This window comes from Pinus tabuliformis, chromosome 3_2, assembly GCF_031772625.1.
Source record: "Pinus tabuliformis cultivar Carrire ecotype Pingquan chromosome 3_2, CPIR1, whole genome shotgun sequence".
Lineage (NCBI taxonomy): Eukaryota > Viridiplantae > Streptophyta > Pinopsida > Pinales > Pinaceae > Pinus > Pinus tabuliformis.
Window position 1 is genome coordinate 1,216,639,663 of NC_142302.1, and position 10,143 is coordinate 1,216,649,805.

Below are 10,143 nucleotides of genomic sequence, written 5' to 3' on the forward strand. Positions count from 1 at the left end.
CGTCTACATACACACGCACTTTCACAGAAGGAAAAGTGCGTAATCTTGGAAAACCAAAAGTTTTTGGTCTAAGGTATTTGATTGGTCCAAGGTATTTGGTCCAAGGTATTGGTCCTAAGTAGTTTTGGTCCATGGTATTGAGAAAGGCCTAAAACTATATAAGGAGGAGAAGATCATTAGGCCAAAAGTGTGCAAGGATTTGAATATCTTATGATGTATTGAATCATATATGCAGGTTAATGAGCTTCTGATGGTTCGCATGATATGATCTAAGGATGCACCTATAAGGCTGATGAAGGTTGATGGACCGGGATCATAAAGCCTTAAGAGTATTATCATTATATGGTTTGATCTTGAACAGTCTAGATCTGAATACTAACACATGTTTTATTCTATAAATGTGATGATCTAAGTATGACTGAAGTCTGGATAATTGTGATGTTTTAAGTTATCATTTAAAGATCTGTACATAGGTTCAATTTAGTAAAGGGCATATACATGCTGGTTCAGCATATCAAAGTAGCATATACATCATAAATTTGAATTTGTATATTTGTACGATGGTTCCCTTTGGTAAAAGTGCTTATACATGCAGGTTCAACACATGGAAGTAGTGTATACCTTATGAAGTATGATGTTTAAAGTTTCAGTTGTTTTTGTTTGTTGTTGTAGAATTCTGGGTTCTGCTTTGTGTTCTGGTAACTGTATTCTGATGATAGTGTTTTGAATGATCAGATTGATTGATTGTGATTTGCTTCAATGATGATGGGTTGTCAAGTAATTGATTGATTTAGTTGTGGTTGATTCAGAAAGTGATGATTGGGTTTCAGTGATCAGTTGATGTAGATGTATTTGATGTTATGATTTTCTGAGTTTCAATGTTGTTGAAGGGTCCAGTATGAAAATTGGATGAAACATGGCCTTTAGATTGTGGTGTTGTGTTCTAGGAGTATCTAGTCTGAAAATTCATGAAACGTGGTCCCTGGTGGAAGAGTGGAGTTTTCTGTAGGTTGGCACCTACGTACTAGTAAACATATTGGCTAGTACAAGAGCTATGGGGTTGTATCTCCCTTCCAGTAGTAGCTAGAGAACAAGAGAATGTTGTAACCTTCTGCAGGTGGGTGCTTGCGTACTGGTATGAGTCTTCACCAGTACAAGATTGTAAACAGATTTTCTTATTATTAAAAAGAAGACAGAGATGACAGTAGCAGGTGGTTTATACCCACATTAGGTTTCCACCTTATATCTTGATGTTCATGTGTGTTTTTTATGTGTGATGCTTTATTCTGCTTTTACTGCATTATCTAATAAATCTCTGATATACTGGTTGAAGCTCAATACATGATAAATTATCTAAATCAAAAGTTCTCTGCATATACGCTGGTTGCTTTAAGTACAGTCACGTGTACATGCTAGTTCACTTCACTGAACTAGCATATATAAATATGTTTGGGAACTAGAATTATAGATCTGATAATACTGATTCACTCCCCTCTCAGTATTATTTCCAACAATGCAAAGAGCCCAAAGAATGGGTGAGAGGATCAAAATCCTAGAAAAGGATTTAACACTTGAGAAGCCACTTGGACAAACCAAAGAAATGCTGTGGGCCAAATATCATTGATAGGGCCAATATCATCGACTCTGTCAATGATATTTGGCCATCAATCCAAGTTATTTTTGAGCAAATAGAGCTAGTGAAGATAGCTACTAAAGCTATCTAGAAAGTAAAGCAGGAATTGGGAAATAAGCCTGAGGATGCAAATAGACTCATTCATTTCCTCAATAGCAAAAATAGATATGAGCTACAAGAGCTGAACATTGAAGACATGACTGCCACCATTTTATAAATAAGGAAGGTTCTTTCCAAAAGGAACCTTATGATTAATTTAGAAGGAAAGTGCCACAACATGCAGGTAGCCATTGATAGGTTCATGGGTAAATTTCAGATTTTGAGGGAGAAAGGTCTGCCCAGTCCTATGGTCATCAATGACAAACTCGGACTACGGGGATAGACTTAGAAAATTGGCTAAGGATCAAGCTAGTTCTTCATCCATTAAAGCCTTGCCAACAGGCAAAGTATTATATGACACATTTGAGAACTCGTTTTTCCTTGAGCATGAGGTAAAACATTTGTTCCTCTCCAAGCCCAATTTTGCAAAGTATACTGAGGCTGGTGAGATTTACAGGAAGATGATAAATGTGAAATTACCAAATGCACAATGGTGGGAAACTGTAACTGACTTACTATGATAAATTAATAGCTAAAAGTTACCATACAGTAAATATGAAGGCAACAGGATGAAATAGGTAAAGACAACACAACAGGGTCAAAGAGTATCAAATGAAATATCAAAGTAAAGAAGACTCCAACGTGAAAATGCCACAACTATCAGTCATCATAAAGGGCTACATCTCAACCATAAAGGCCAGCACAACTGTAATTAAAGGGACAGTAAGAAACAGTTCATTAGCTGTCTTTATCTTCTTGCTAGAAGATATTTGTACTTCCTAAAATAAATCTCAAGTTGTTTGAGATATTTTGTAATAAGTTTTTATATAAATACTTCTTCATTTGAAGTATTTTGTGTGGATTCCAAAACATATCTATAGACTATTTCTCTCGAATCAAAAATTCTATTGTATCAATGACTCGATTGGCTTACTAGATCAAGGAATAAATATCAGATATTTTACAGGATTCTTGTGTAAAGAGAAATACAAATAAGTATTCTCTCATGTTCAATGTTGTTTTCTTTGAAGTTTTTCGTAACCTTTATGTACCTCTAAAATCTAAATGTTATAACATGGAATGATATTTCAGAAATTGCTTAAATGCACCCTGTCTTGATTGTTATGCATTATTTTATGTTTTCTTCACAAATCTAAGCTAAGGAATTCTCGATTGCTCCTTAGTTTAGGTGACTTCTTTTGATCTGTAACAAAGGATTCTTGATTGCCCCTTCTTCATGATTATCCTCTATTCTCCAGTCTGATCCCGATCTAAGGATTCTTGAGTGCCCTTTCACCCTGGTTAGAATTACTTCACCCATTAGGCCTAAAGATTTGCATTTTGTTCTGCTAGCCTGCCCTGTGAACATTCCCTTTAATGAATTGATCTAGTCTTGCTATCCATTTGTTGACTCCATATCCCAATGGCTTGAATACATAGCTCTATCCATTTACCCTAAGAATTCCACCACCCAACCTTCAAATTGAAACCAAAACCCCAAATAACACTAAAAACTAGCCTAAAATCCCATAAAAAAACAAAGCTAAATTATATAGAGAGAGCCCTCTCTGAGTCATAGGTTGGCTAGAGCCTATACTTAAAAGATTGGTTTGTGGTTACCTCGGTTTCTTCCTTCTTTTGATAACTTCTAAGGAAAAATCTGAGTGATAATAGTTCTAATACTAGAGGTAAAGGAGGAGATAGTCTCACACCTACTATCTGCAAAAACATTATAGTGGTGATATGTAGCATTAGTGATTTTTTTCCTCCTAGATTAGAGTTGTACTAATGGTTCCATACGAACTAGATAAATGATTGTAAGGTACTCTAAAAGGTTTCTAGTTATTTAATTTCACAATGCTATGAAAGAAATAAATATTATGGGAGAGTCCTTGTTTTAGGGAAGCATGGGTGCTTTTGTTATCAATAGCTACCAAAATTTAGCCCATCCTGTTTTTTTTATCACTAATATTCCTATTTAGCTATGCCTCCTAAATATGCTAGTAGGTTTTTGGGAGTTAACACCTTTGCATACATTAGGAATTTACATTGAGCATACATTTCAAAACTAATATAGATTAGCCTCAATTTGATCTTTCTACATATGCATGTATATGTGTGGAGATCAATATTAGTAAGGGATTAATGAATAAGCTAGCCCTCTAGAGGGAATGTTGTAGATGGAATCAGAAATTTGTTTATAAAAATATAACCTTTTGGTGTCAAATTTCTCAACAAGAAAGGTGTTTGTAGGTTTTATGTCCTCAAGCATAAGAATACTCTAAAAGGGGAAAAGAAAATAAGTCAAAACCCAAACATGGAAATAAAACACTAATGAAAATCATATGAGCCACAAATATTAAAGAATTAAGAGGAATAGTATGAATATGGAGAAGCAAGGGCTTCAACATAATGCAAGTTGCATAATTGAATCCTCCTTCAGTAATTAGAAAAGAAACAAAAACAAAAAGATTATACTTCCCCCTCCATAATGGTAGTTACAAATGAAATCCCATAATACAAAATGAAATAATTAAATTGACCAACAATTAACTCCATATTTATTTATGCAGAGGACATGGAAGAAGTCAACTTCATGAATCAAATGCAAGGCCAACCAAATTCAATGGAAAATAAAACTCAACTTGGCATATAAAGGAATTGTGTCGAGTTGAAGGAAGACATGGAAGAAGTCTATTCCATGAATCAGATGAAAGATTAATCAAATTCAGTGGAAAATGGAACTCAACTTCCAACATATAAGAATTGAATATAAGCAAAAGTACTAAATTATTTTTAGAATCTCCAACCATTATAAACTTCTAAATAACTAAACAAATAAATAATTTGACTTCTTGATATAAAGCATAAGTTTCATCTTCATTAAAGTCAAACCTGATCTCCATAGGGAAATTAAGACAATGTTATGTTTCTTGTTGATTCAAATAAAACACCTCCCTTGCTCCCCTCATTACTTCCAGCTTTCCCACAATGTTGTGTAATTGAATTAATCCACTTTCTAAGTGCATTAATTTCATAAGTTTGTTGGCATTGGGCATCATAAAATGTCCATATTGACTACCACTTTCGCATTGTAAACAATTGTATAGGGAAGTCCTCTTACTTAGTGCAACGAATAGTTCACAATTTATGATTAAAAAGAACATTGATATTCCATGATTAAAGCTTGAAACCACTAAGGATAATTTCTGAGTGAGTGTGCTAGGCCAAGCTTGAAACCACAAAGACCATTATGAGACAATATTTATCCATCATGTTTTTGTAAGGCTTAGATACACCTTTGGATATACAAGACAATCATTTTGGATTGACACATTAAGTTCTTTAGTACCTTTTTAACTATACCTTGGGAGAATACAGACTCAAAGTTGAAGAGATCTAAATATTTCCACCTAAAAATGAATGGAAAGGAAAATATGATGATCACTGCATTAGTGTAAATTGTTGGGTGTAGAACTTGATTATCTTCTGATTCAGAGGTATATTTTTTAGCTGGATGTATACCCCAGGAATATTGTACACCCCTCAATGCAAGGGGAGGTAATTCTCCCCCCAAACAACCCCCCCCCCCCCCCGGTGAGGGTCTAGGGGCCAGTGGGCCCTCAGCGAGAGTTCGGGGGCAGTGCCCCTGAAGCTAAAAATATATGTAAAATAGCCTTGTAAAATATTATAATTTCGTGGCCAAACTGAGTCATTCATTAGAAGAATGATTTGACGGTAGAAGTTATGTTTAATTTATGGCTTTTTTCCCCTAGAAGGAAATTCCTTGCTATATATGAGGGAATTGTGTTGTAGTTTTGTATATGTGTATTCTGAGTGAGAAAGAGAGAGGAGATTGTGTGAGAGCAAAGAGGAAATTACGGCAGATCTGTTGTAGGTTGTATCACTTCATTTTGATGGATAATACAAAAGGAAGGACTAGTTTCTTCTCCGTGGACATAGCCCAAATTGGGTGAATCACGTATCTCTATGTCTCCCTTATTTAATGCATTTTCTATGTTTTTGTTTCTGCAATATTTTATATGTTCCATTGCTCTGTAATATATATTTTTCTAACAACTAATATTAGAGCCAAAGTTCTATTTGGCTAATAAACTCACAGGAGAGAAGGGTTCCTGGTTCCAGTGGGAGAAATTACGAAATATGGTACATTTAGGGTCGAGAAATTTAACGGTCAAAACTACCAGTTGTGGATGATGCAGATGGAAGATTATTTGTATCAAAAATATTTTTAGCTACCATTGAGTGGAAAAAATAAAAAGTTGACGAGTATGATAGACACAGAATGGGAGATTCTCGAGAGAAAGGCACTTGGAACAATATGGTTGTGCCTAGCGGCATCGGTAGCCTTTAATATTTAAAAGGAAACGAAAATAGAGGGTTTAATGATGGCATTGGCCAAACTATATGAAAAACCCTTGGCCTGAAAAAGGTATATCTTATGAAGAATTTATTTAGTATGAAGATGTGAGAAGGTGGATATGTTGTTGATCATTTAAATGAATTTAATAAGGTTACCAGTCAGTTAATTTTTGTAGGGGTAAATTTTGATGATGAACTTAGGGCTCTGTTATTTATGTGTTGATTGCCAAAAAGTTAGAATGGTTTAGTTATGGCCATTAGTAACTCTATCTCTGGATCTAGTACTTCAAATTTTGATGATGTTGTTAGTGCCATCCTTAGCGAGGAAATGCCACAGAAAAGCTTTGATGAGACATTAGGTAATGCTTTGATTTCAAAGACTAGGGAAAGAGAAACAAAAAGGGGAAAGAGACCAGGATATTACAGTAAGCGAAGGAAAGGCAAATCCAATTCCAGATACAAGATAGTGTGTTGGAAATACGAGAAGAGAGGACACCTGAGAAAAGACTGTAAGTCTCAGAAGGGAAAAGAAGGAGACACATAACAAGAAAACAATCATGAAGCAAATGTGACAGGTGATTTGTTCCAAGATGCTTTGATTATTTCATTAGAAAATATTATTGATGGCTAGGTGGTAGATTCAAGGGCCTCATTCCATGCCACACCTAATAGGAAACATTTTCATGATTATTTTTAAGGATATTTTGTATAGGTACGTCTGGGTGATGATAAACCCTATAAAATCATTGTAATGGGTAAAGTTTTCATAAAACATTAGAATGGAAACCGATGGTTATTGAAGGAGGTAAGGCATGTTCCAAATTTGAAGAAAAATCTAATTTTAACAGGGCAGTTAGGAGGTGAAGGTTGTGTAACTACTTTTACAGATAAAACATGGAATGTCACTAAAGGAGAAAAGGTTGGTACATTGTATTTATGCAATGGTATTTATAATTTTGTTAATTCTTTAACCTACACAGGAGTAGATACAACATTATGGCATCATAGGCTCGGGCACATGAGTGAGAAGGGGATGCATATTCTTTACTCAAGAAAATTGTTGACATATTTGAAGCATGTTGATTTGGATTTCTGTGAGAATTGTGTTTATGGAAAATAGAAGAGAGTCATATTTCTCAGAGTTGGGAAAGAAAAGAAGAGCAAAAAATTAGAGCTTGTGCATAAAGATGTATGGGTCACTGCTCAAGTATCATCTCTCAGTGGCGCTTATTATTATGTCACTTTTATTGATGATGCAACTGGAAACTTGGATTTATTGTATTCGAAATAAAGCTAATGTATTTGATACTTCCAGGAAATGGAAAAATTTCATTGAGAATGAGATAGGAAAGAAGTTGAAGTGTCTCAAAACAGACAATGGAGGTGAATATTGCAACAAAGAGTTTTATAAGTATTTTTCAGAGCATGGAATGTTGAAAATTAGCAACAAGAAATTGCTAAAAATAGAAGTGATAAAAATAGCACTACTAAAAATAGTAGTTTGGGCATCAGTGCTGGATTGGGCAACAGGGAATGAAAAATGGAAGTGCTAAAAATAGAAGTTCTATTTTCAGCATTTCAAGTTGGATTCCTATTTTTAGATAGTCCCTAGTCTAAAATAGGAAGTAAAATTCAAATTTGGTCTTACCAGCAGTTTGAATATTAATTAATTAATTCTCCATGAGTTAATTAGTTAAGGAAAATCAAACATGAAGTCTTTGTGAGAACATGCAATAATTTCTCCACTGATTGGGGAATGTGTCCTTGATTTGCTCCACTGATTGAGGAATGAAGGATGAGTTCTATATTGAGAGGATCAGTTGACTTAGTTTAACTTAGTCAAGTTTAGTTAGATTAATTTAACAAGTTGTTAAATTAATGAGATACAGTTTGTTGATGCTTGCATGCATGTGAAAACTGTTATTTTCAGATAACTGAGTATTCACTCATGGATAACTGATGCATGTCAGTTTAGACAGAGACCCAATTGAGATGAAATAAGGGACAGTGTACTAGCAGTTCGATGAATTTTTTTTCCTATAGAGGAAGCTCATCCATGAGAAGGATTTATCTCCTTCAAGTTTGTGCAGTTAGATCAGAGGTTAGTGAGTGTGTGAAGAGGTCAATTCACACAGGTGGTAGCACTAGACCCCAAGGAAACTGCACAAGGAATAGGAGGCTTGGAGGGCGGAGGAGAAAGTTTGTGAGAAGCCTTTAACTATCTATGAGTAGCAGAGGGATTGTACTGAGCGCTGGATAGCTTTTGAGCTAAGGCTTTGTGTAATCTGGATTATATTTCCACTTGTATGATAATACAGAGATGGGGTTTTAGGCAGGTGCTTTCCCTGGGTAAATTCTTCTATGTTATGTGTGATTGATTCCTTCTTATCAGTTATATGTGTTCTTATTGATGTTGCTCATGGTTGATTAAGCTTTCACTAAATTATTTGTAGAAGTAGATCAAGTGTTTTGCTTTAGTACATTGCATTACCAGGTTGATCTATAGGTGGGAAATTTCTACATGGTATCAGAGCTAGCTGATTTGTAGAAAAGCAGGAAGAAGGTGGAGAAAAATTCTACATGGTATCAGAGCTAGCTGATGTGTAGAAAAATTCTACAAAACTCTACATGGTATCAAATCACAGGTGATCAAGGAAGAACAATATACAACGAGAGGAGATTTCAAAGTTTTGAGTTTTGGGCCGAAGGTTTTCAGAGTAGATATGAAAATTTTTGTATATAATTTTCAAAAACAAATAGCATATTTGGATTCCTTGGGGAAAAATACCCAAAATCAAAAAAAAAAAAAATTGGCTGAATCGGAGTTCGGAGGAGGGAGATATCGCTGATTTAAAATCAACTCTTTTTCCAAAAAATTCCGTGACGACGGGAAATATGAAACAGATTGGTGTGCTAGCCAAGAACCTGTATGCACTTGAGGTACAAGATGCATGCAAAACCTTGAGGAGCAAGGCAAAGTTTAAATACTTGGTGGTTGAGAGGAAGAGTATATTACCTCTCAACATGCAGTGCCAGAAGAAGTCTCAGATGATTGTGGAGGAGCCACGATTGGTGCAGTAGCTTAAGGAGGTTGTGGAGTAGCCACAATAGGGGAAGCTGAGTGGAGATCAAGTAGAGACATATACTCATGCAGAGACCTCTAGTAGGGGTAAACTTTGAGCCAGGTGGGCAAAGGGATCACATGCAGCCATACCTCCAAGTAGGAGGTGGGGCAATGTAGAGTGATCGTCCCAAGGAGGAGGGGTAGGATCCTTGAGGTACCCAACCTCTTGGATGAGACCTTGCTACGGGAGCCCCGATGTGGAGTAGTAGGAACTGACTGATTGGGTAGAGACAGATGCGGATGGAGCGGCAGAGAGAGCTACAGTGCAGGGAATCCCAGGACAGCGCAAAGCATGCAGGCTGCAGCAATGCGAGAGGCACAAGTGTGTTGTATTGTGAAGGGTAGCACAAAGAAGAGTGCAATGGTGCGAGATGCATGGAGATGTTGCAGTAGTGTAGAGGTTAGAGAGGGAGCACTTGTAAGTAGCAGGCAGAGCTTCAGCATTAGAGTATGTTTCTAGCCCAACAGAGTGGTCAGTTGGGAATTTTTTTTGTTCCGAGAGTTGCTGGAGCAACCACACTTGGTAGATGTGTTGCATGCAGAACATTCCATAGGTACAACATCGGGTTCGAGAGGAAGCCTTTCTTGTTGAGAGGGAGTGTTGAAAATTAGCAATAAGAAATTGCTAAAAATAGGAGTGCTAAAGATAGAAATGATAAAAATAGTAGTTTGGGCATCAGTGTTGGATTGGGCAACAGGGAATGAAAAATGGAAGTGCTAAAAATAGAAGTTCTATTTTTAGCAGTTCAAATTGGATTCCTATTTTTAAACAGTTGCTAGTCTAAAATACGAAGTAGAATTCGAATTTGGTCTTACTAGTAGTTTGAATATTAATTAATTAATTCTCCATGAGTTAATTAGTTAAGGAAAATCAAACTTGAAGTCTTTGTGAGAACATGCAATA